The sequence below is a fragment of the Pseudorca crassidens genome, chromosome 6, assembly GCF_039906515.1.
Source record: "Pseudorca crassidens isolate mPseCra1 chromosome 6, mPseCra1.hap1, whole genome shotgun sequence".
Classification (NCBI taxonomy): Eukaryota; Metazoa; Chordata; class Mammalia; order Artiodactyla; family Delphinidae; genus Pseudorca; species Pseudorca crassidens.
Window position 1 is genome coordinate 71,716,195 of NC_090301.1, and position 21,696 is coordinate 71,737,890.

The window sequence follows — 21,696 nt, forward strand, 5'->3', positions numbered from 1 at the left end:
TTACATCATTTTTAATATTTTTAAGATCTCTTAAACCTTGTTTATAATAATGCATAGTCTTATGAATCTCTTTAGGAAATATAATCTCTAATCAGTTTTTGTATAACATATAATAAGTTGATTTTCAGTAAAAATACTATATGTTTGATCAGTACATCAATAAATATAATATCATTTGAATTTAATCTTGATAATTTTTTAATATATAAAGACTTTTTTTCTACTTTGCAAGGGTAGAAAATGCACTATTTTATTTTATCAATAAATTTATTTATTTATTTATGGCAGTGTTGGGTCTTCGTTGCTGTGCACAGGCTTTCTCTAGTTGCGACAAGTAGGCGCTACTCTTCGTTGCAGTGCGTGGGCTTCTCATTGCGGTGGCTTCTCTTGTTGCGGAGCACGGGCTCTAAGCGTGCGGGCTTCAGTAGTTGTGACATGTGGGCTCAGTAGTTGTGGCTCATGGGCTCTAGAGCGCAGGCTCAGTAGCTGGGGTGCACGGGCTTAGTTTCTCCGCGGCATGTGGGGTCTTCCGGACCAGTGATCAAACCCGTGCAAGGGACACAATTTTAATTTATTTTTAATTATATAAGACATACCTTATTAACTTTTAAGCCAGGCACCTCTGAATAAGCACCTGAGGGTCTTTTCTTTTTTTTACTGTGGTAAAAATGCATAACATAGAATTTACCACCTTAACCATTTCTGATTGTACAGTTCAATAGTGTTAAGTATATTCACACTGTTTTGCAGCCAATCTCAGAACTTTTTCATTTTGCAGAACTGAAACTCTATACACATTAAACAATCTCCATATTCCCTCCCTCTAGCCCTTGGCAACCACCATTCTACATGCTGTTTCTATGAATTTGATTACTCTAAGTACCTCATATTAGTGGGTTTATAAAATATTTTTTGTTTTGTAACTGGCCTATTTCACTTAGTATTTATAATGTCCTTGAGACATTCAACCATACTGTAGCATGTGTCAGAATTTCCTTCCTTTTTAAATATATATATTGCATTTTATATATATATATATATATATATATATATATATATATACACCACATTTTCTTTATCCATTCATCCTCCAGTGGACACAAGTTGCTTCCAACCCTTCACTATGGTGTTATCAACATTTTAAAATGACATTTTTATTTCGTTTATTAAGCATAGGTTTAAATGTAACAGTGTTACAACAGTTTAAAAGTTCAAAATTGCTTTCATTTGCTAATGTTTGAAGTTCTTACAGTATCAACAAATACACTGGTTTAGATTTTTTTTTAATTTTTTATTTATTTAGTCAGCAGTGGGTCTTAGTTGTGGCTCGTGGGATCTTCCTTGTGGCATGCGGAGTTCTTAGTTGCAGCATGCATGCGAGATCTAGTTCCCCACCAGTGATCAAACCCAGACCCCCTGCACCAGGAGCACAAAGTCTTACCCACTGGACCAACAGGGAAGTCCCACACTGGTTTAGTTTTATAATTTTTGTCCTAATTCAGAAAAAGATAACTGCATCCAGTTTGGCTTTTCATTTTAAAGAGAATTATCATTACAGTTTTTCATCTTTACATTGGTTTTTTGAAATAATAAAGACATTTCGAGGTGCTGTATAAGAATTTTTTTCAATTTATCTTTTATTTTTATTTTTGTCTGCGTTAGGTCTTTGTTGCTGCGCACGGGCTTTCTCTAGTTGCGGTGAGCAGGGGCTACTCTTCGTTGCGGTGCGTGGGCTTATTATGGTGGCTTCTCTTGTTGTGGAGCATGGGCTCTAGGAGTGCAGGCTTCAGTAGTTGTGGCATGCGGGCTCAGTATTTGCGGCTTGCGGGCTTAGTTGCTCCATGGCATGTGGGATCTTCCCGGAACAGGGCTTGAACTCATCTCCCCTGCATTGGCAGGAGGGCTCTTAACCCCTGCGCCACCAGGGAAGCCCTGTATAAGAATTTTGATGAGATGAATGCAGTAGGAATTTGGTGGAGATCTTGGGATGATTTTGCTGAATTGTCATTTTATGTCCTTATTGGCTTTCATTTCTTTGTTAATGCACCTCATGCTTCTATTCTTTAACAAATTAAAAAATGTAAAAAAGCATCAAAACCTTCATGGCAACTATGCCAATGTTCATAGGGATTGAGTATCATGAGCATCCTTAACAGTTGTCCCTCATTACCATACGTGATATACATTTAGGGTTCTCAGACTATTCTTTTCTGCATATTGAGAAAGTTATATTTTCTTTGTTATTAAAAATAGATTTTTAAGCTATTACCTCATTTAAAAATATGAACACTGTGAAACTATGCATGAAACTCTTTGAGAAGTTTTTAACTAACAGTATTCAGTTGTAACCTCTTTGTGGACAAAACTATCTTATTCACATATGTCTGTTCACAGTGTTGGAGTTTAAGCCCTCAAACTTGTTTCCAGTAAGTATTTGTTGGATTGAGTAGGTTTCTAAATGTGTATGTATAGTTATTTACACATGTATTCAGCAAATCTGTATATAATTTTACCCATACTGTGATCTAGTTACCTTCTATTAATTTTTCTTGTCTAAGGCACCATTTTTTTTTTAACATCTTTATTGGGGTATAATTGCTTTACAATGGTGTGTTAGTTTCTGCTTTATAACAAAGTGAATCAGTTATACATATACATATGTTCCCATATCTCTTCCCTCTTGTGTCTCCCTCCCTCCCACCCTCCCTATCCCACCCCTCCAGGCGGTCACAAAGCACCGAGCCAATATCCCTGTGCCATGCGGCTGCTTCCCACTAGCTATCTACCTTACGTTTGTTAGTGTATATATGTCCATGACTCTCTCTCGCCCTGTCACAGCTCACCCTTCCCCCTCCCCATATCCTCAAGTCCGTTCTCCAGTAGGTCCGTGTCTTTATTCCTGTCTTACCCCTAGGTTCTTCATGACATTTTTTTCTTACATTCCATATATATGTGTTAGCATACGGTATTTCTCTTTTTCTTTCTGACTTTCTTCACTCTTTATGATGGACTCTAGTTCTATCCACCTCATTACAAATAGTTCAATTTCGTTTCTTTTTATGGCTGAGTAATATTCCATTGTATATATGTGCCACATCTTCTTTATCCATTCATCCGATGATGGGCACTTAGGTTGTTTCCATCTCCGGGTTATTGTAAATAGAGCTGCAGTGAACATTTTGGTACATGACTCTTTTTGAATTTTGGTTTTCTCAGGGTATATTCCCAGTAGTGAGATTGCTGGGTCATATGGTAGTTCTATTTGTAGTTTTTTAAGGAACCTCCATACTGTTCTCCATAGTGGCTGAACCAATTCACATTCCCACCAGCAGTGCAAGAGTGTTCCCTTTTCTCCACACCCTCTCCAGCATTTATTGTTTCTAGATTTTTTGATGATGGCCATTCTGACTGGTGTGAGATGATATCTCATTGTAGTTTTGATTTGCATTTCTCTAATGATTAATGATGTTGAGCTAAGGTGCCATTTAAAGAGGGATTAATATATGAGAACTTGGGGACCAAACCAATTATCAAATCACTGTAGTAGCAATAACTCATTTAGACTGTTGCCACACAGATATCCTCAGCATTGTTTAAGGAAGCTATTGGACAACTGCAGTAACTCCAGACCACTTTTTACTGTGGATTTCACTTGGAGAGGTGGGAAGAGAGTTGATTTTATTTTAGTTAAATGTTAATAATGAAAAGAGGATATTCATATCTTTGAAGAGAGCCGAGTTCATTATTATCTGAAGTTGTACTTCTATAAGTAACACTATTTCTAATCTGTTTTTTTGGTCTATTTTAAGTATTGTATTGTGATCATTTTTACATACTGAATATTGGACTTACTAGGAAAACTAGAGAAGGTTTAGTTTTCAAATAAAATAAACATATATTTTAATAAGAAAGGTGTCACCTTGTAGATTGAAGTTTATGAGTGCATAGAAATATTTTTCCCAAAGAATAAAAATTTACCACACTGTAACATGTGTAGTACCTGCCAATGTAATTATATCTTTGGTTGAGTATAATGTAAATATTAAGTACTGAGAAATTAATAGTAATAAGCTCTGATATGCTGTTTTAATTATTTATTGTAAGCATACTTCATGGAAGAAATAAGGCATTACTAGAAGTTGACTTCCCTCTTTTGTATGTTTGTTAAATTTAAGTAGTTTCCTGAAAAATATTAAAGCTATAACTTAATATAAAAATTATTTTTAGAATACAAATTATTTCAGAATATGATTTAATTGTAATTTAACGTTTAGAAAAAAATTGTTTTATTTTGTTTCACACATACCTCTAGAAGCACACTTTATAAATCCGCCATATATTTTTAATCATGACATTGGAATAAATATGAGGTCCTTTTCTTGAAATTATGAGTAATCATTGTATAAAAATAAGTATGGGGGCTTCCCTGGTGGCGCAGTGGTTGAGAGTCCACCTGCCGATGCAGGGGACACGGGTTCGTGCCCCGGTTCGGGAAGATCCCACATGCCGTGGAGCGGCTGGGCCCGTGAGCCATGGCCGCTGAGCCTGCGCGTCCGGATCCTGTGCTCCACAGCGGGAGAGGCCACAACAGTGAGAGGCCCGCGTACCGCAAAAAAAAAAAAAAAAAAAAAAAAAGTATGAAATATGAATAAATTTTTGATTTGATTGTGGCCTCTCTTTTTAAGAAACTTTCTAAGACTATATTCTCCTTTAACCAAAGTTTATATCCATTATGTTTTTTAGATTGCACTTTGGGGTTCATTTCCCCTTTGAAATATTGTTAAGCTATGATTTTCTTTGTATGTGGGTTAGTCTATATCAAAAGGCAACTTTTTATTATTTTACATACATTCATTTTACCTCACCAATAAAGTTATGATAAGCTTAAACATGGAAACTATTCTGTTTTGGTTTTCCCTTAGTTCCTAGTAAAAGGTGTTTAATGAGTTAGCTAATGAGTAATGTAGGATCAAAAATGCAGGGTGAGTCCTGAAATTGCTGCTTTTGCCTTTAGTTTTGTGGCACTTGTGTTTTGGTTGTACCTGTAGGTGAAAATAAACATTTAAATAATTTTTTCGTTGAATTACTTTGTATTTCTCAACTTTTCATATGTACGCAAAATGTTAAATCTTCAATCAGTCAGGATTAAGACTATTTCAAAAGATTGCCTCTACAATTTCAAGTTTATTCAGAAATTAATATGATGTGTTATTATAAAACTGAAAAGAATCTTAAAATCATATTATGTTCAGTACTCTCCTTTTAGAAAACCAAACTTTAGAGTGATTGGCTGGATGTTACACAGTTTATGGCAGAGACTCCAGCATCAGTAGCTACTTCCTAATCCAATTCTTTTTCTGAAAATTAGATGATTTTATTTCTTTTTAATGTATTATATATTTCTTTCATATTATTTTAGAAAGATGATCACATTTCAGGTCTATTTCTGTTAATAGTATCACTATTTCCCACATCAATATATGAATGCTGTTATCATTTTGCATTACTCTCCTTCCTCTGGCTCTAGATAATCCAAACTTAAAAGTGGCTGTGTTCTAGCTTCAGTATTTTTTGCATTCTTTGTCTTCCTGTCATTCCTACCACCACCCTATTTAGGTCATGTTTAGATTGCTCTATTGGTTTACTTACTAGCTTCTCTGTCTCCAGGATCATGTCTCCTGTTCTTACTGCTTATGGTTAACATTGCCATATTAACATATCTGAAATCATTTCTTTTTCCGTGTCTTTGTTTATAATATTCCCTTTTTTTGTGAAGATTCTTTTTCTGCCTCTGCATATATATTCAAATGCTGTACATCCTTCAAGACCCAATTCAAATCTCCTTTCCTTTTCAGGACTAGCCATATCTACCCAAAGGGAGTACCCTTTGAAAATTTAGGGTCAGTTAGTATCTGTAATCATCTGACGTCTAGACTCATGGTATCCTATTATCATAGCGTGCTAGAGCAGGAAGAGACTTTAGATATCACTTATTCTAGTCACCTCACTTTACAGGTGAGTAAGTGGTTTTTCTAGATAAATGACTAAGTACTTGGAGGGTTCAGAGCAAAGATGTATTTAGACTTGTCTCCTAACCTGTAATCTATAATTTCTTCTCGTGTAACACACTTCCGCTCACTGTAAAATACCTTGTCTTTTTATATAGTTTTTCATGAGTACGTTTATTATTTCCTCTACTTGAGGCCGAGAATCTTGTTGTAAACTTTTTATACTCCCCTTAATGTTTTGCACAGTGTAGGTCTTAATTCATTATTTACTTTGTAGAGAAGCAATATTTTAAGTAAGGTTATTTCCATTTTTATAAATATTGATGATTAAGTATTATACTGCTTTTTTTTTTTGGCTGCACCGTGTGGCATGTGGGATCTTAGTTACCCGACCAGGGATCGAACCCATGCCCCCTGCAGTGGAAGCACGGAGTCTTAACCGCTGGACCGCCAGGGAAGTCCCTATACTGCTTTTGTTTAAAAGGAATGGAAGAAGAATTTTTAATAGTTTTTGGCAGTTTGCATCTATTTCCACTAAAAAATAGTAGGAAACAACAAAATATAATTGAAAAATTTTCTCTTTCATTGCTAAGTAAATGGGTTTCACTTGTTTACAAGTGTAAAGAACACAGATTCAAGTGCAAAACTAAATTTTATCAACATTTCTTCATTGCTTTAATGTTCTCAGTTTTTAAGGAAATAAAATGTTTTATATGAAATAATTTTAGAGTAGATTATATTAAATGGAAACATGATATAGTTCTGTTGTCTTAGTTGAAAACTACCTAGTACAGTCTTTTCATATTTTAAAGTTTTATGAATATATCTGATTGAAAGCAAGTAAGTAAAGCAACAAGAATTATAGCAAATATATGCACTTTAAAATTCCTTTACAATTCAGCATGAATAAAAATGGTACATTAGAGGGTAGTTTAAATACCTATCAGATGAATAAAGCATGGGCTTCATGCTTATAGTTGGGGATATATGTATCTTCTGCATTAGATGTATTACAGAGGTGATGTCAAGGTGAAAGCAAGCTTGCAGAATGGTTGGAAATCATTGATATTCTGACTTGGAGGCTGTAAATGGCTCAGTGGCAGATGGAGTCTTTGTCAAGGAAGAAAAATGGCAGCTTTGGAGCATCATAGATGTTTTGCTAGCAGCTCAGCACACAGTCTGTGACCTTCTAGACTCCTTCTAGGAGTCTTTCTTATGCTCTAATAAATTGTCCTCAGCTTTTATTCACCTAACATAGTTAAACAGTACTTATCATATTTCAGTACAAATTGAGGTGTTTTCGTTACAGAGAAATAGAAATATGTTTTATTATCTAGTTCTTAAAGAAGTAAGCTTTTAAGGGAACAGGAATTTCTCGGAATCAGAAATATTTCTCAGTTAGTTTGCAAGGGTAAAAACAATAGAGTTTAATTGAAAAAGTATATTTTTAGAATTACAGAATATTAAAACTAGAAAATATGTTAAAAATCCTAGACAAACTTTCTCATTTTACAGATGAAGGAACTGAGTCTCATAGACTGTGATTCAACCAAGGTCATTAAACTAGTTCATGAAAAACGTTAGGTGACTCTTAGATTATGACTTGTTATACATATAAAATAGCTCTAGTTATGAAGGTAAAAGAAACTAGTCTCTTTGAATAAAACTTAGAATACTACAGAGTATACCTACTTATTCATGACCACTGCATAATGAGCATACATAATTTTAGAGACTTTTATTTACTATTTAATTGCACATATTTTTATTGGAAAGACTTCAAGTTTATCATTTTAATCATTGCTAGATTGCTGTACAGAAAAATTTTTGTTGAATGAAGAGTTTATACCTGGGTCAAATATGTATCTTGTGTTGATTTATTTGTGTATTTTTAAAGGTTCTTTCTTTTAGAGATAGCATTTCATATTAAAATATTTGAGGGTTTTGTAGATTTTGTACTGAAATGTTTTGAATGAAATATTGTTGCATGTATCAGTGAGAAATCCAGTTTTTAGAGGAATCCAGCTTTTAGAGGTCTCCATGAGAGTGTACTACCATGTGGAGTATATTCAATTGGACAGCTGACTTATACTGAAGAGTAGTAAGTCATGGCCAAAATTAAAAGTGGAAGCATTACACACGTAAAACCTACTAAAGCATTTGACAGTTGCTAAAGTTATAGAAAGGAATCTCTGTACATCATGGAAGAAAACTACCCTTTGTTCTAGAAGGTCAAGGTTGCTGTACAAATTGCTTCAATTTGTAGTCTTTCTTAAGCCAGTGTCTAAAGAAGTAAACTTAAAGAGAAATTTAACAACAATTATTCAAAATAATGTCCATGCATTTTCTAAAGATAAAATTATACAATTAGGGCTTCCCTCGTGGCGCAGTGGTTGAGAGTCCGCCTGCCGATGCAGGGGACATGGGTTCGTGCCCCAGTCCCAGAAGATCCCACATGCTGCGGAGTGGCTGGGCCCGTGAGCCATGGCCGCTGAGCCTGCGCGTCTGGAGCCTGTGCTCCGCAAGGGAGAGGCCACAGCAGTGAGAGGCCTGCATACCGCAAAAAAAAATAATAATAATAATAAAAAAAAAATTATACAATTAATTGTTTTTGATTAGGAGAAAAATTTGAAAGGTCCCCAAATCTTGAAGTAAGTTTTTTTTCTTTTGGGTTTTTGTTTTTAAGGATAAAACTGGTTAGACCTTTTAGATAGAAAGTGGGCATAAAAAATATTAACCATAACGTCATAAAGAATACTATTCCTATCAATGGATATGTTGATATGTAGCTATTCACCTATAATCTACTTTGATATGAAGTAAATACACTCAGATAGAGGTTAAATGATGGTTACTAAATTATTCAATAACTAATTATTGTATGCCTAGTACATGCAAATGCTGAGGATAAGGCAGTGAACAAAACAGACTGTGCACACGTGGGGCTAACAGTCAATGAGCGAAAGAGATAACAGTTAATAAACTAATATTTACTATATTAGATGGCAATCAACACTATGAAAAAAGATAAAGCAAATTAAGAGTCATGAGTGTCAGGGTTGTGAAGTTAGTATTTGTTATAGGGTGGTTGGTGAAGCCCCTCCTAAGAAGATGACAGTTTAACAGAGATCTTAGGAAAGTGAAGGAGCAAGTCATGCATATATCTGGGTGATGACTCTTCCAAAGAAAACAGCCGGTGCCAAGACACTGAGGAAGATTGTACTTGGCATATTCCGGTAACAATAAGGAAACCAGTGTGTCTGGAGTGCTGTGAGTAATGAAAGGGAGTAATAAATGAAGCTAGAGAGATTTCACATAGACCTACATTTAAGAATTAAGTTTTTTTTAAAAAAAGAGAATATTGAAAAAAATTATGCTGTAAGCTTAACTAAAGCTCATATTGTTGCTAAACCAGTGATCCCCAAAATAGTTTTGCTAGAGCCTTAGTTGTGTAGAGTGAGTATTGCTTGATAAAAAGATTCCATGGTCAAGTAAGTTTGGAAAACCTAGGGTTAATGTTAAACAAAGGTAAACAGGTTTTGTTTTGTTTAACAACTGTTTAGGCACATCTTTTAATGTGCTAACATGTTTTGTGAATCTCCAATCTTTGACCCTTCCTTCAAGGAACCTCTTAAGAGGGGCTAGTGTTTTTCAATGCTTTGGTAAATGCTGTATTATATAATCCTACAGATTAACTATTGGTTACTAAAAGGATTTTCCACAATTGCTGTTTCATAACCTCTATGCTCCTTAAGCCAACATTTCTCTCTGCCTCCTTTTTCAGTAAAGACAACATTTCTTTATTGTTTTCCTAAGTAATTCTCAAATCCATCCTTTTTTCTCTATTCGTGATGCCTAAATCTTTATGTAGGTTTGCATCATGCCTCACCTGGGCTATCACAGTAGCCTCCTAACTGGTGGCTCTGCCTCTAGTCTTGCTGTGTCCAGATTCAGCATCCTCTTCAGTGACCATTTAAATGGCATCACAAATCTAACTTGATTATTCACCTACTTAAAATCCTTTACTAGCTTCCCATCACTACAGAATAAAATTTAATCTCATTTACAGGGCACATGGTATCTTCTACAATCTGTCTCCTATCTACATCTAAAATTTTGCCTAAATTTCCCATACTTAGTATTCCCCAACTTTGAAACCATTTATACTTCCTTAAAGCAGGCAGTGGGTATATAGTCTTTTTGCCTTTGTTCAGTGCTATTATTTCTTCCTGACATAGCTTTCCCTCTGTGAGTAGCCTAATTTCTCCATTCTTAAAGACTTAGAGCAGACATACTCTTCTTGAAGAATACTCTCAAGTTCTTCCTGTCTAAGTCAGGTACACTGATGTACAATTCTGCCAAAGCACTTAAAACAATGAAGTAAAACTATGTGTTTTCTCCATTCTCTGTATCCTGTACCTTGTATCTGTATCTTAAGTGCTTCATACTTTAAGTAGATACCCAATAAATATGGCAAACAACTCTACCAAGTAGTTGAAGACTTTCTTATAAACAGATCTATCAGTTCCCCTTTTTTCCAGTTCAAGATCTGTTTGGATTATAGACATAAATGTAAAACATAAAACTGTAAAACTTTTAGAAGAAAACATAAGGGAAAATCTGTAAGTCCTAACTTGGTGAAGCGTTCTTATATTGATACCTGACACAAAAAACCACAACCCTTGAAAGTAAAAAAATCAGTAAATTGGACTTTACAAAAATTAAAACTGTTTGCTTTGTAAAATACCCTGTTATGATGGTGAAGAAACAAGCTATATACTAGGAGAAAATATGGAAAACCACATATCTGACAAAGGACTCATATCTAGGATATATAAAAACTCTCAAAACTCAACAGTAAAAATGCCAACAGTCTAATTAGAAAACTCGGTAACATTTCACTGAAGTAGCATTTCACTGAAGAGGATATCCAGATGTCAAACGAGCACATGAAAAGATGTTCAAAATCATTAGCCATCAGAGAAATACAAAAATGAACTATCACTAGTCACCTATCAGAACAGCTAAAACAAAAATTAGTGACAATATCTACCACTGGCAAGAATGTGGAGAAATTGAGCTCTTATACATTGCCATTGGGAATGTAAAATGGTACAACCACTCTGGAAAAGAGTTTGGTAGTTTCTTAAAAAAACAAGAAAACAACTAAACATATGTGAAATACATGACCCAGCAAATGCACTCCTGGTCATTTATCCCAGCAAAATGACTGTACATGGTTGTTTATAGCAGCTTTATTTGTAATAGCCAAAACTGGAAACTATCAAAATGTCTTACAATAAGTGAATGGCTAAACACGGTATGGTGTGTCCATATCATGCAATACTACTCAGCAATACAAAGGTATCAACTATTGATACACAGATCTCAAGGACATCAGGCTCAGTGAGAAAAGTCAATCTCAAAAGGTCACTCAATAATTCCATTTATGTAAAGACAAAATTATAGAGACTGAGAACAAATTTGTGGTACCAGGGGTTAGGGATGGTAGAGGAGAGCGGGGTTTGGGTGTGACTGTAAAGGAGTAGCATGAGAAAGATCCTTGTGGTGATGGAATAGATCTGTATCTTGTTTGCAGTGCTGTTTACATGAATCTAGATCTGTGGTAAGATGACATAGAACTATATGTATACATTGTAGTTAGTTTCCTTGTTTTGATATTGCACTATAGTTATATAAGGTGTAACCATTAGTGGGACCTGAGTGATGAGTACATGCAATCTCACTATACTATTTTTGCAACTTTCTGTAAATATATAGTTATTTCAAATTAAAAAGTTACAAAATTGTCTTTTTTTCTTCTACCTTCCCACCCATCTCTGAGAAAAAAAAAATTGTTTTACCTTGCACCTCCATGTTTATTGCAGCATTACTTAACAATAGCTAAGACGTAGAAAAAACCTGAGTCCACGGATGGATAAGTGGATAAAGAAAATGTGTTATATATTTATACAATGGAATATTACTCAGCCATAAAAAGAAGGAAATTCTGCCATTTGTAGCAACGTGGATGGACCTTGAGGGCATTTTGCTACATGAAGTAAGACAGAGAAAGACAAATACTGTATGATCTCACTTATATGTGGAATCTAAAAACAAAAACAAAAAAAATTACCCAAACTCATAGTTAATAGAGAACAGATTGGTGGTTGCCAGAGGTGGGGGGTGGGTAAAATCGGTGAGGGTTTTCAAAAAGTACAAACTTCCAGTTATAAAATAAATCAGTCCTGGTAAAAACAAACAAAAAATGTTTTGCCTCCTTACTAAACCTAAGACTTTATTCATGCTTTTTGATTTTTATCCTTTTCTGTGTCCTCCAGAGACTTGTTTCATTGATTATTCATAAGATATATCCAGCTTCTCCTTACTTGACTGATTTATTTCAGATTGTCCTATCTTAAATGATAAATAGAAGTAAACAAACCAACAAAACCTTTACTTCCCATAAGTGGTTGTATTTGTATATTAAAGATATATATATCCATGTTAACATGTGTAGCTCTAGTTCATTTATTTTAATTGCTATATATTTCATTATAAAAACACACCACAATCTTTTATTTATTTTCTAGTATTTCACTATACAAATAATGCTGTAGTTTACATTTTTGTATATGACTTTATGCATATGTATGAGAGTTTTTCTGGGTTACATACCCAGAAGTAGAATTTCTGTGATATTGACTACATACAGCTTTGATTTTACTAAGTATTGCTTAATTTCTTTCTGCAGTGGTTATATGAGTTTACACCGTAAGTGCATAAGAGATTTCCTGGTCTACATTTTTCCCAACTTTTGGATTTTCCTTAATTTTTGCCTTCCTACTCCGTCTATGTAGAATCTGCTATGAAGTTCAATAGATTTTACATCTATAATTTAATTTTTTGTTTCTTGCTCTACTTTGACCAGTCAACAAGTAAAAAAAGAATTGATTCATCTTATCTTTCATATTCATATTTATCTCCGTATTTCTGACTCAACTGCCACAATCTTAGTTCAGGCCCTTTCCTCTTGCCTAATCTTTTGCAACAGGCTGAATATTGTAATATCCCTCTTGGAAATCGCTTTCTGCTCCAATTCATCCTACTTAAAACGGCTAGATCAATATTTCTAATGCAAGTAGTTTACCACTGTTTGCAGTGTTGAATAAATTTAACACTTAAAGTGATGTTCAAGGTTGTCTCTAATAAGGTCCTAAACTAGCTTTTCAGCCACATCTCCCACTATTTTCTATATATGCCTTATATACTAGCTAGACTAGATTACATTCACTTATTGATTGATTAGTTCATTCAAACAGTAGATACTGAAAGCTTTTATTAGGCTATACAAGTGTATTAACACTTGAGTTTTGTAAGTGCTACTACTATAAAAATTAATAACTCATGCTTCTTGTTATTGGGGGACTTGCAAGCTACCTCAAGCTATTCTTTGAGCATGCCCAATACTTTTCAGCCTCTACCCTCAGCATATTGTTTTCCCTCCACTTAGTATACCGTTTTCCCTAGTTCCTCTGCCTAGCCATCTTTGCCTTTCAAAAAAATCCTATATACTTTTCAAGGCCTACTTAAGATGTTAGCTTTGCATGAAGTCTTTTCTGATATCCACAGTTAACTTTGCTCCTGTAGTACTATATTTCTGTTGCTTTCATGGCACATACTGTATTTCATGTATTTGTCTTAGCCTTCCACGGTGATAAGTACTTTGTCTATTCATCTGTATTGCCCATATAGCATATAACATAATGTCTTATATAAGGTAGGCAAACTGTTAACTAAAATAATTTAATTGAAGATAACATATTAGTTAAATCCAAGTTCACCAATTAGACCTATTTGGGGAAAGCTCAATTTGAATTAGAAAAAAAATGCTTAATTATGTAATTTTATCTAGTGTTCTTACTTTAAAACAGTATAGAAAAACTAAATTATGGGTGGGTTTCTATTTAGTGATCTTTACAACTTGCTTTGATGAATAGTAAACTTTATCTGTGATCAGTATAACAGTTGTTCAGTTCACTTTTAGACTCTTAAGTTCAAATTCCCTTAAATCAGGTTTTCAAACTGTACTCTGAGGAATCGTATGAGTTGATTCTGTTGAGATGTGTTGGCTACTGCTGGGTGCTTCCTCTGCCCCAATGAGCAGCCCTTTATTTCTTTTTTACTATACAGGGCTTCTTCACAGGATTTTATTTAAGAAAGGATTCTTTTGCTGAAGTAGTTTAAAATAATTGCTAAGACTGTATAATAAATACTTCAATTTTATCCATTTATTTAATATTTTCTAAGATCTTACAAAAAATACATATTCCCACCTTATTTTTTTGTATTACTACAAATTTAAAATCTGTAGTCCATGTGAATACGAAACTTCAGATAATTAAGCAAATAGTAGGTAATGGGCTTTGAACGTGACAAATAGTTTATTCTCCGAGTATTCTGCATTTTAATATGGATTTTTGAGGAGTTATTAGAATATCAGGAGTTACTGGAATTGATATACAAATCGTTAGGTAGGCTAAGGAATTCTCTAGATCATGGCTTCTTAAAATTTAATGTGCATAAGATTCTGATTCATTTGGTCTGGGCTAGTGCTTGAGATTCTTTATTTCTAACAAGTAGTTTCAGCGTTGCTGGTCTGTGGACTACAGTTTGAGTAGCAAGGAGCTTGATAACCTTCCAAAGCCTATCACCACATTTTATTAGGATTTCATCCTTTGCCTTAGTGAAAGTAGGTTTTCAGTATTGCCATAGACATTTTTCTAGTTGTCTGTTTCTCTACAGTCTGATTTATAATTTGCCATTTTAACAGAAATTTCTGGGGTTTTAGGGAAATACTTTGTGTGTGGATTAATGATTGCCCTGTGATTATGTAGTTCTTTGTTTAAAATTATCCTTCACTATTTTTAAAATAGTTACCCTTGAGAACTATTAGACTGTCAGTGCCAACTTTTAGAGAATTTAAGTTTGATAAGGAATGTCTTGTTTGGTTTACTCTTCCAATAAAACTGTAATATTTATTGACTTGTTATTTTTCAGGATATTGTTTGAGGTTAGATATTAAGTTGTTATGAAAATAAAAATAGGAAACAGTTTTGTTTGGCTAAAGTTGTTTTAGCTGGTATAAGTACTGCTTTTAAAAAAAACTATTATAATCATGAATTAGTAGCAGTTGTATACCACAGCAGGCTAGGCTGTTAATTTTATCTGTAGTACACGTGAACTGAAAACTTAATTTGTGTAAATGGACAACCAATAGGACAGATAGTCATTTAGTTAAATAGCTTATACTCAAAAAGATATAAATCAATTCTGAGGGACATTAATGCTTTTCTTTAAGACATATATATCAAATATTTTCATAGCCTTTTGGGCTTTTATAGAAAATTATAATAACTAAATCGTAAATTTAAGTCATAAATCTTTAAGGAAATTCTCAAAATTGCTTATTTTTGATAAATGGAAATTAGTGATTAACTTTGTAGACCAGAACAGCAGAGCATTTTGGGGGGAAAAGTTATGATTTTTATCTAAAAACATGATTATTATATCAGCCTTACATTATTTCACCTACTAATTGTCAGTAGTGAGAACTGCTGGAAGAATTACATTATTACAAAAGTGACTTTAAAATATATTATTATTTTCTTATTTCTTAAGTAAGAACTAATATTGCTATAAAAGTTTTTATATGGAATTTATGTCAAATGTTGATAAAAGTTTTCTTCAAACCTGATTCAACAATTTTGTATAGAAATAAACTTCCTTTGTTTCTTCTGGTAGCATCTATTGATTTTTTTTTTCCCCAAAGATACATTAATAGTGCTGATAGAAGCAGAACAATTGGAATTTACATTAAAAATAAATGTGATGAATAAAAAGCAGTACTCTATATAATAATGTTATAGTCTTGATTTTTCTTTACCAAAGTTCCAAAATCTAAAGGACAAAAATACTGACAAGGTCAAGAAAAAATGAAAGAAAGAACAAACGGTGCAAAAAGAAAATGACACTGGGGTCTTGGTTTAATACATATGTATTCCAGGTTGATGGTTGATTTCATTAGCAAATCTCATTGTTATGCAATGTCTGTTCTTCTGCAGCAAAATGAATACTGTATTTTTACAGGCTCTGTGTGTATCTATTATGTTACAATAAATGAAAAAATATATATGTGTAGCTTTCTTTGGTTTACTCTTTTCAGTTTGTCTTTTAGGAAAAGAAAGAAAATTGAATTATATTCTTTCTTTTGTAATTAAATTTATTCAAAGCTTTCCAATTTATATTATAGATATATTTCCTACTTTTGTTCCCTGAAATAAACAATTGTAAGGTGGTTAATAATGTAACCATTTAAATTATCCTATAACTTTTTACATGAATAGACTATAATCTTGATTGATTTAAGCTGATAATTAATATGAGGTTAACCATAAGCTTTCTAACATATTTTTAAATGTTAGGATGGGTTTTCTTATCGCAAAAAGAATGTTAAGCAAGTGTACATATTATGCCAAATGTAAATACTACTACCTTTTGCAATAGCAAAAATTGTATGTTGAGATTACTATAGTTAGATTTTAATTTTCATAAAATAGGAAATTCAGAAATAACAAATTTCAGTGGCTCCACATTGGAAGAGTTCATTTAATCAGGTAAAAGACTGCATGACTCTTAGGGTTATGTATATGAATTCAAATGTGGATCAAACTGTACTGGACACAATTGTCATTTAATTTTAGTTATTTTGAGGTCTGACAATAATTTACAAAATCTAGTTGGCTTTTGGTAGTGTTATCAAAAGTTGTCACAACTAAAATTCTTTTGACAAGCTCGAAAATAGAAAAGCCCAAGATTTGATTTAATATAGGTTGATTGTATATCATTTAGAAATTATCTATATAATAAAAATTGGGGACTTCCCTGGTGGCACAGTGGTTAAGAATCCGCCTGCCAATGCAGGGGACATGGATTCGAACCCTGGTCCAGGAAGATTCCACTTGCCGTGGAGCAACTAAGCCTGTGCGCCACAACTACTAAGCCTGCGCTCTAGAGCCCACGAGCCACAACTATTGAGCCCACATGCTGAAACCACTGAAGCCTGCACCTAGAGCCCATACTCCGCAACAAGAGAAGCCACCACAATGAGAAGCCCGCGCACTGCAACGAAGAGTAGCACCCACTTGCTGCAACTAGAGAAAGCCGGCGCGCAGCAACGAAGACCCAACACAGCCAAAAATAAAGAAATTAAAATAAAAATTGGCCTTCTGGTTCACTTGATGCAATCATAATAAGTAACTTGTTTATGTTGGACAAACATGAGCTGTTATAAATATGTACAGCAGTTTATTAATGAACCATCTTAAGTTAATTTGTACTTATAATGTTTACATTTTATTGTTCACAATGGGTAATACAAAATAAGAAATTTCAAAATCTAGTAAGGGAGATCCCTAAAATAATTAGAGAGTAATATAGAGCTAAATCATGTGGAGAAAGAAGGTTTTCTGGGCTCAAATAGTTAGGCTCTGAGTGAGGAGCCTCCTGAAAGTGATGAGATCTAAGCTGATAGTGTGGTAAGGAAGAAATGGGAAACAATATAAACAAACTGGTAGGTAAGAGAACATAACCTTGGCATCTTTGGGAGACAGCGAAGAGACCAACACAACTGTAATGGAATATATTTGCTACTACTTATTTATTTTACCCCACATAAAAATTAGATTGTAGCATTGTTAAATTTTAGTATTATTCAGTCCAGATGTATGGTGTGTTGAGGTGCTACTATTGTGGACCTTGTTTTACCTTGTATAATGAAATGGGAAATAGGAAATTGCTTTTATATTAATTTTACTGTCTTTCTCCCCCACCAATAATATGAAAAGTAAATGCTGCAAAAATATGCCAAGATTCATGCTCTAAAATAAATTGAAATTGGTGCAGACTGTCTGAGAAGGTAGGAATCTAGAAACTCTAATAAATCAGATTTCTCTCCCGTAGTTACAAATACCAAACTGAGGAGGAATGTAAATCATCAGAGATTGGGCTCCCAGGCTGTTCAACTGAGCAGGATCATGGAGGGTCAACAAAGAGGGAGAGAGGAACTGTTTTAAGTTAAAAAGAGAGATCCCTCTTAAGTGTCTGGACCTATCCTACCAATGTCTTCTCCTTGATCTGGAACCACAGTTATCACTTGCATGTCCATTTTATTTACTCATCCAGCAGAAGAATCTGCATTTAGAAAATGAAATATTAACTTGGAATATGAAAATGGACTGTGAATTTAACAAAAGATGCTGGGGATTGTTAGTGTTTGTTTAAAGATCCCAGTTAGATACATAGCTTCCTAGCAAGTTGGCTCATTTTCTGGGTAACCTTTCATCATGTTATGATACCAACTTGCCCCGAAGAAAGGTTGAAAGGAATTCCATATGAAATTTGTTATTTAATCTCTGTAAAGATGCTGTTGAGAAAATTATTTTTTTGTCCAGGGTTGCATTATTGAAAAGTATGAAGATATTTCTCTCAGTTCTAAGTACTAGGGAAAGCTTTGGTGCTTATTTGTAAAATGCAGCTTATACAAAATGAGAATTTTATAATTTGATCTTGTTTCCCACTTTACTTTGATTGCTAGGAAGCTCAGAGCTGAACCACTCACGTCTTAGAGTTGTGCAAGGCCTTATGACAGGCGTTTTTATGTTCCAGCTTTACTTTGTGTTTCATCTTCTTGCTTCCCTTTATTCATATTAATTTACATTTTGAAAGCATTCTGTTTTACTAATCATATGTCCATAAGTCACCTTAAGTTATTTTGAAATAAGATGGGATATAAATAACTATGGAAAGCTTCTTTATTGTCAGCAGAATGTAAGCAAATAAATATAGGAGCCTCTCTTCCTTCTCCTGTCCCCTTTCCTGTCTTTCATTTTCATTTTGCATGAATTCTTTAAGTCATGGAGGACTAATCTCCTCTGTGGTTCTTAGACCTGCCAGGGGCAAGGGAATCATTTCTGGAGGTTTTTCCCTGTACAGAACTGCCAGGTATAGTTCGTTGTGCTAAGGGTGCTTTACGCAAGAGTGCCTGACTGCGAGAACAAGTTAGAGCTGAAATATATCTAGAGGAGGAAAAGGTTTCCTTTTCTCACATGTTAGCTCAGAGGGGGTCTTTTTCTAACTCAGAGGGTATCATATTTACCCTGGTTTTCACCCTTGCCCTTTCAACCGAATTGTAAACTCTTACCCTGAAATTTGCTGACATTTGATAAAAACTACCTTGAATGAAACAAAATTTCAAATTTATTTTCTTTACTTCTCTATTTTAATTTCATTATCCTTTAAATTTGATCCATATGCGAAACTAAGATACTCATGGCTCTTTGAAATAATTGAAATAATAGTTTTCTAATTTAAAATTTTGTTTTGTTTCCATATATGAATTACATAGTCAAAGCTACCTATTTGGTAGGAATTATATCTTAAATTATCTATAAGGGAAATAAGGGCTGTGTCTTGCATTCCAAGTAACTATAGCATATTTGAATTATTTAATTGGACCAAGAAATTCAGCTGAAACTTTTAGTAATAGTTTTCTGAAAATTTGCTATTTCATGCGTCATCATAGTAAAGATGGTGGTTAGCAACTTGCATTAATGTTGTTCAGTATTAAATATGTACTCCTTTCAAATGATACATATTAAATGTTTGTAACATAATCTGTTCTGATATTTTGTATTCTTGGCACAGTCTTGTCTACTTAGGTGTTCTTTTTGTTGTCAGTGATTTTATTGTCACTTTGTTTTGTTTTCTGTTGCAATACATTAGAGTTTTATTTTGCAGAGTAAATATACACCTGATTTAAGTTATATAATTTAATGCCTTGATTATATTGCTGTAAAAGGGTCGTTAAGAGCTCTTTGCATTAAAATTAAAGCATGCTGTGTTCATAATAGTTAGGACAGATGCTGGGCCTTAGAATATATAGAATTTTAAAGATAAATGAAATTTTGTAGATTAAAAAAGTCTCCTAAATATTTTTAAATTAGGGAATTTATCATTTTGACAGAGTGTGTGTTTGTTTTATACCCTTAGTTAGTTTAAATCAATCTTCATTCAACTATACTAGAAATTTCAGAGTGAAAAACAGCAATTTGGAGGAAAAACTAAGGACAGAGAAATTTAATTTTCAAGCTAACAATATGTATTTTTAAATGCTCAAGTTAAATATTTTAGGTTTTGTTTTCTTTTTGAAATATGAATTTTAAATGATGCAGGGAGTAGCTTCAAGTTATGTAAACTTTTTGATTCATATAATTGAGATTTTTTCCCAAAGACTGCCACATGAATTATAGTTTTATTTTGCAAGAGCTTGTCTTTATTTATAACTCAGAAACTTCTTTTATCTATTTTCTTGAAGGAATTGAAATTCAAAGACATTTCCCTACAGTTAGCAGGTTTTTGAACAGTTAATCTTAGTTTCTTTTCAAACCTTGTTAGCTAGTGTTGCCTTGTTTTTAAATTTACCTGCCGAGAAGTAATTTTTAAAACCTACTTAAACAGATTCGTTTCTCAAGCATTCCTTATTATAAACTGTGTGCCTTCACATGTCAGGAATAAACCCTCCTTAAAAAAGGAAGAAAGAACTCTTTATTGTCTGTTTTGACGTTAATAAAATTAAGAAAAGAAAGATTGAGACATCAACCTCACCTGGCTTAGTTTTGTCACGTGAGCATTCACGGTTACTGGTGATCTAAGTGCTCCACCTGCCTTTCAGTTTGTTTACCAGGAAATCAAGATGTGTAAACTGCAGGAAGTACTATTTGACCCTCTCCGACAGTATCTCATTACAATAATTGCTAATCTCTGAATAAGACAGCCATGTTTTGTGAGTAACTGAGAGAGGGAGGTTGTGTTAGGTAGATTTTAGGTGTTTCAACAAATAAAGCATTGTAAATGCTTACTTGGATTATGTTTTCATGATAGCTTCTGATAAAAGACATATGGTGACCTTTGGGGTCAGCAAAGCTAGGACACAATAGTAGGTATTCTTTCATGCCTTTTAACTGAAAAATATCACGGCTTGTTGTTTTGGAGTGCTGTCACTGCTCTGAATCGAAAGGATAATGGCTACTTCCTGATTAAACCCACTCTCCACAGTAAGCTGTTAATATTATACTGTATGTCTTTTTCTCCTGTAAATGCAGTAGTATTTTGTGTTTTCTTTACTTTTTATCATTGTCTTTTCTTAGATATATCTGTTGTAAGTAATTCTTGAAGTTGAAGTTTACAATTAGAGTAGAAACTACTGTTTTAAGTTTGGAGGATTTTTTTTTTTTAATGGAAAAGTATGTTTGGTATTAAATCCAACCTTCTCATATACTTACTGTAGATTTTGGTTAGAGAAATTAGCTTTTAAAAAAGACATTGAAATGATAAATTATATTAAGCTGTCACTTTCTTGGCACTCTAATCAAAATTTTAAAAATAACTTATGTAGTAAATCAGATTAATTTTTTCAGGGAATATTTGGGTAAACTAATTTTATTTTTATTTAATACATTTCAGAAGTCTATTTAAATATATTGTCAGGATTATTGATAATTGTTTTAATTATTAAATTAAATTATTATTCTTAAATTAATTATGAGATCCCTGTGATGTAAAAACAATA

General features: G+C 33.5%; 1 protein-coding gene across 28 annotated transcripts in view; it reads left to right on the top strand.

Annotated features, from left to right (window-relative positions):
* The window catches only part of BAZ2B (bromodomain adjacent to zinc finger domain 2B), a 385,223-nt gene that overhangs the window by 192,045 nt on the left and 171,482 nt on the right, over window positions 1-21,696 (top strand). The window contains exon 1 of one of the 28 annotated variants that reach the window (XM_067741786.1): window positions 19,052-19,070. The exons of 25 other annotated variants lie outside the window; for them this stretch is intronic. The gene's annotated coding sequence lies outside the window, so the exon portion shown is untranslated. Of the gene's footprint in view, window positions 1-19,051; window positions 19,071-20,877; window positions 21,182-21,696 lie in introns of those variants that run through there. 2 more of the 28 variants (XM_067741784.1, XM_067741785.1) reach the window with 2 other exon arrangements.